This window comes from Thunnus maccoyii, chromosome 23, assembly GCF_910596095.1.
Source record: "Thunnus maccoyii chromosome 23, fThuMac1.1, whole genome shotgun sequence".
NCBI classification, from domain to species: domain Eukaryota; kingdom Metazoa; phylum Chordata; class Actinopteri; order Scombriformes; family Scombridae; genus Thunnus; species Thunnus maccoyii.
In genome coordinates this window covers 1,591,341-1,597,364 of record NC_056555.1, presented here as the reverse complement: position 1 = coordinate 1,597,364, position 6,024 = coordinate 1,591,341, and the positions used below count along the sequence as shown (strand labels likewise).

The following is a 6,024-nucleotide window of genomic DNA, read 5'->3' as shown; positions in this document are numbered from 1 at the left end:
CAATTTTGGGGTAAGCACCAAGCTCAAGGTAAAGCGTATGGTTTATTATGAGCTGACACCGAGCAGTTTAACATTTTCACAGTATATATTTAGACAGTATAACACACTGATGCTTTTGCTGCAAAAATGTATTTGGCCGTGTTGTGTGCTGTGCAAACTTGGCTCTTGGAAAAGTTGAAGTATTGTGCGTATTTGGATATTTTCTTGTCCACTGTGTGCGATGGGCTTCTGGACCTGTTTAACTATGCGTGGGGTATTTATATGTTCCTGTATGCAACAGGACTTGGTTGTTGCAAGTCTGGCATACTTTTTTTCCTGGTTTCAATGAATTTGCTGATGATGACGTGTGTGTGTGTGTGTGTGTGTGTGTGTGTGTGTGTGTGTGTGTGTGCGCGCGCGTGTGCGTGTGTGTGTAATATCCAAGTGCACTGGTGAAATTAATACAATGTTTACAGATGGGGATAGCTTTACTTTTAATTTATGAATGTAATCCACGCAAATGAGGGACAGACTCAAAATGATGAAAAATATTGCCATAAAGAGTGTGATTTGCGCCAATGAAATAAACGATACAGCATAATGTGAAACAATAGACGTTTTTCTACTGTCACATGACATATATCTTCATATCGCACAGCCCTAATCTAAATTATACTGATCAGATACTGTCATGTTGAAAAGTAAGTTGATTAACAAAATGTCTCATTAAACCACACTACAGCAATGACTTCTTACCCTTTTAAAGCTGCAATTAATATCAGATAAAACATTAACCAGCTGACTTTAAAGTGATAGTTCGGATTCTTACTCATATAGTGGTATTTGCTGCTCTTTGCGAGTATGAAAGTGTGGTCCATTTGGTCGGTTCTCATGACAGATAAGGAGTTAATGGACCAGATTTGGTGGATATATTACACTCACATGGACCATCAAGTACCACTATAGGGGTAGGAATCTGAACTATCATTTTAATGCTGGATGTGTGTGTAATTTATAGCAAGTTGGGCCAGCCACAGATTCAACCATTAAATTGCATTTTCATTCCATATTTTTTGACAGTTCAGTCCAAAAAATCCTCAACTAAATCAGCCTTCACTGATTCCAATAACTGTAGCTTTAACTATATAAAACATGACCTTTTTATAGTGTGTCTTCAGATATAAGCAACAGGTGTAAGTAAAAGATTAAGAACAATTTCCATTCATATAGTGGGGAAGAGAAGAGTCCTCATCTTTTGCATATGACTTATGCTCAAAGCCATTCAAAGTCCATTAATCGCCTGAGGAAAGAGGAGATGTGAGGATTGACTAAGTTGTTCTTTTCATGCACCTTCCTACTTCTTCTGCTGATCAGCTTTGCTGTCTCTGTGCCACTGGTTGGGTTGATTCCAATGAAACATCTGAAATCACAAAATCACATGAAAAGAAACTTCGTGAAAAAACTGCACTCACAGCTGCTCTACCAGAGAGAACAGAATCCATCAGGTTGTGCAAGACAAGCTTATCATTTGCCTTTCCAATGAAAAACTGCAAAACATAAAAAAAACAAATGACCAATATAGTGGAAATGTAGGGCCATAACGGTTAAAGGGATAGTTTGAATTTCTTGTAACAAGATTGTTTGAGTTACTAACCGGGAGTGATATACTATTTTGAAAAACAGTCTGGATACACAATGAAGCCTTTTTACTTCAGTGCATAGCAACACAGCCATTCTGTAACAAACAACAAGTAGCGGTCTGAGGGCACTATTAAGTGTGTTAAAAAAAAAGAAAAAAAATCACTAAATTTTCAGTTAATATGTATTCTGTTGTGGATTACTAAAATGTTTTTGGCATGGTTGTTGTGGTTTAAAATGTTCCTCATTAGTTGTCCCAGTTTGCTGCTGCTGTTGTTGGGCTTGTTGGGAGATCTCCAATTAAATGATTCTAACCCCACAGCTATGTCCATGAATCTACATCACTACTGGTTAGTAACTTGTACTACCTTCTGACAAAAAATCCATACTTTCCCCATCACTGTTTTCCACAACAAAATGACTTCTTTAAAACCTGTCTGAGTCTTGTTAATAGCCTGATGAACACCCCCACCCATAAATAAGTCAATGATATCTTTTGCATATGACTTACACTCACAGCCATTCAAGTCTATTAATCTGAGGAGAGAGGTTGCGTGAGGATTGACTGAGTTGTTCTTCTCATGCACCTTCCCACTTCTTTGGCTTACCAGCTTTGCCGTCTCAGTGACACTGGTTGGGTTGATTCCAATGAAATATCTGAAATCACAAAATCACATGAAAAGAAACTTGAATGAATGATGGTCAAAGGTAATGCAAGCCTCATAAAAATGTTAAAACAAGTCGAGTTCAGTCCAGTTCAAACCTAAACAAACTGCAAACCTGTTTTTTGAGTTTAAAAAAAGCAAGTTAGCAGTTAATTCGCCCAAATGCTCAGTTTATCCTACTGCAGAACTACTTCCAAAATGTCTGCCATTATTATACAAGGAAGTAGTTCCGCAATGGAATAAACAAAGTATTCAGGAATATCTGCTAATTTGCCTTTTTTAACTCAAAAATCATGGTAAAGGGATTTGGATTAGAAGTGGACAAAATTGGACTTAAATATGTTGAAGGTTTGTTTTATACTTGTCATCCACTCCATTATAATGCAGCAGATCCCTGGCTTGCGAATAGTTTAGATTATCTATTTGTGGTGGTGAGTCAAAATAACATCTTATCCACTGCTCAGGATGGAAAACTTTACAAAATACTGACCCACCAGAATTCTACTTCAAGCACATAATTACCTTTGAATGAATTCCAGTGTACAAGATGCTTGCCTTTGGTACACCAGATTAAAGTCGTAATAGCTTAAAAAGAATGGTGCAATTCTATGGGGACAGAACAGTGACATTTACATTTTTGGCATTGAAAGTAAAATTTGGCATTCAAAATAAAACTTGAACTGAAAAAGAAAACATTGGCAATAAAACAATTGTATTGGAAAATGTTGTATTGGCACTGAAACAAGTATTGGCAAGTATTGGATATTTTTTGCATGATGTGTTTTTCAATGTCAATCTTCAGATTTTTTCTTCATGTCTGTCTTTCTTCAATGACTACACTACAGTATTTTCAATATCAGTATTTTTTCAGTGTCAACAGTTTTCAGTTTCAACTTTCTCTTTTTCAGTTTCAACTTTCTGTCACTTTTTTGGCATAAGACGGAGGGCCCTGGCTGTGCCTACATTACCCAGTGTGCCTTGCAATGCGATGCAGATTGGATATCCCAGAGCGAGGTGTCATGGTGGAGATTTTGAGCCAGACTGTTGTAATTTTCACTCTAGGACTTGTAATATCTCACTTTATTAAGATTAAATATTTTTTTCAGGCAAGAAAGTAACCATGTAAATTCCACTGTAAACACCTGTTTGTAAAGCTGCTGCAATGTTTTCAGAGATGTGAGGAGCCACTGGCCGCATGAAAGCAGCCAGTCATCTCAGCTGCTAGCAGCCCAAGTCCTGCATCATCATCTTGGGGAGAAAATGATCTGATGAACTGATCTGTGCAGCTCTTTGGTGATTCACCGCTGGTTCTAATGTCTCTAGCATTTTGATATACGATATAATCCTCTTGGAAGATAAATGTTGGAGTCACAGATTAATTGACCATTTACGAGGTGAGATAGGCTACATTAGAGTTATGGCTGAAATAGAGTCGGGCCAGCGGTAAATCACCAAAGACCTGCACCAGGGCTGGTAACTTTTGACTTCAGCTTGGAGTGAGATTTGTTCCATGATCTTTCTCAAACACTAACCAACCCTAAGCATAAATAAACATATGTTTTTTTTCTGTTGCCTTCTACATAAACATATTCACATATTAAACTAATAAACTAATACATGACTTTCATATAGTCTCGGCTTTTATACTGCTTTACAATAGCTTTAAAAACAAAACAAAAAACTATACACTACCTAAAACAATAAGTCACAGAGTAAGGAAGCAGAAATGTTCTTTCTACATGAGCTGCTGTTGCTAACACCTAAAAGACAAAGAAAAAATACATTCAAAATTGGCATTGTCATTGCCAAAAGCTTAAAACTATAAAAATTTCACACTCAAAATATATAAAAGACTTTTTATATATTTCTGAGGTCTTCTGCTAAATTCAGTGCCATGTTTCACTCAGTAGAAGGCTACTCCGATTTAATCAATCAGCCATTACAAAACTATGTAAACTGTGTCATTAAGGCAGATGAGCATTATCTGGGAAACATCACGTTTATTCACCTTACATGGAGCTCAAATAAATACGGAATTATGTTAAATGTTCACCGAATGAGTTAGTGTCAGTTTATGAAACCATAAATTATCTTTTAGAGGGAGTGGATGTTTACCAGTAAGCTCGGCTCCATTAAATTTAACAATATGATAATGGGAGGTTTTCTTCCAAGAGCAGGAAACAGTTGTAGAATGTAAATTAACTTATCAAACAGAATTTTCACAATTCATCATGTTTCATAAAGCAGAATTCTGATTTAATGAAATCATGTTATAAAAATTTTGTGGACATACTGACTGTTGGTGTTTCAGAATGTCGGAACAGTAACGTTACACATCTTACTTGAGTTTATTTAAAGTCTTAAGTCTTCCTTGAGGAGTCATTCATTCAAGTCATACATTATAGTCATGATTTATACGTTATCTGTTAAACTGAGTAATACGTCTGGTAAGGTCAGACCAGCAATCACTGAACTCCATTGTGTGCATTTTCGGAGCAGTAGGCTTTTGTTTTTGGGATAATGGGCTGTCGGTCTAACTTATGGGCTTTCAGTCCAATAGGTAATTTTTCAAACTATTGGGGTTTCGGCGATAGGGCTAATGCAGCAAGTAGCTAGCTTTAGCTTCAGCTGGCTTTAGTTAACATTAGCTAATGTTTGCTAAAAAATGGTGCAGATTGAACATGTGATCGAATCCCAAATCTGTCTAGGTTCAAAACACGACTTAACTGAAATAATAAGAAATTATAGTCACTCACAAATAAAACATTATTCTTACCAAAGAGCTGACTTTCGTGGCCTTATATTGGCGCTCACCGCAGTGGTCTGGTGTCGGCTTCATGCCTGACGTAACAAACAGGCATTAGATTAAGTTTAGATTAAGTCTACTATGCTCAGTTACCACAGGGAAATTTGAAATTGGTTAATGTTAGCTAGCGATGTCTAGTTGCATTGTAACATTATGTCTACTGTACTTTTGATTTACCATTAAATTGCTTCACCTTGGATTGCTTGCTCACTCTTGTTTCCTCTCGCTAATTATTTGGGGGCATGCTAACCAGGTTGATACGGTCAAGTTAGGTTATGTTAACTGACAAGAATCACAATTAATTTTGTGGGCTATTTCTCAACTTACATATTATGTATGAGTGGATGGACGCCATTGTTGCTCCTCTGCTTCAGTCATCAAATGCTCTCATGTCAAGCTTCTCTTTCAAACCGCCTTGTGCAACGCAATCACAACTTGCCTGTAATTTTAAAATGTGTTATTGTGGAAAATGTATATATATTACAGCAAATTATATAGTGTACCTATGGAACCCTTTGAGGTTCTTCAGAATAGAGATTGTCTGTCCAAAGATTTGAAGCTAGTTGTTACCAGGCGTTCAGTTCACCAAAAATGAGTCCTGCCCAATGATGTATCCATGGCAACGATTGTAGAAATCCCATGATACCTGTGTGTTACATTCATTTTCCTTTATGTGCCAGCAGGAACCAGGCAGAGTGAACAAGACACAATATTACACACCACAATATAAACATAAAAATAAACAATAAAAAAATAAGTGTAAAATGGAGGATATAATGCCCTAAATTCTTTAATTACATAATTTGATTTTATTGATATCCTCTGTTTCTTGTTTGTTGAATGTTTCTCATAAAGAGATGTGAGATCTGTAAAAAGCTACAATGAGGCACACAAGGAAGACCATTACATGTATTGTAATGGAAAAAGCTATCCAAA

At 36.5% G+C, this 6,024-nt stretch overlaps 1 long non-coding RNA gene across 1 annotated transcript; it reads right to left on the bottom strand.

Moving 5' to 3' along the window:
* Positions 1 to 500: 500 nt before the first annotated feature.
* Positions 501 to 5,469, bottom strand: LOC121891085. Its single transcript, XR_006094033.1, has 5 exons — positions 5,416 to 5,469; positions 5,059 to 5,123; positions 2,805 to 2,888; positions 2,129 to 2,274; positions 501 to 1,399 (listed from the first exon to the last, which is right to left on the bottom strand). It is a non-coding gene; the product is annotated as an uncharacterized LOC121891085 (long non-coding RNA).
* Between the last annotated feature and the right edge of the window lie 555 nt (positions 5,470 to 6,024).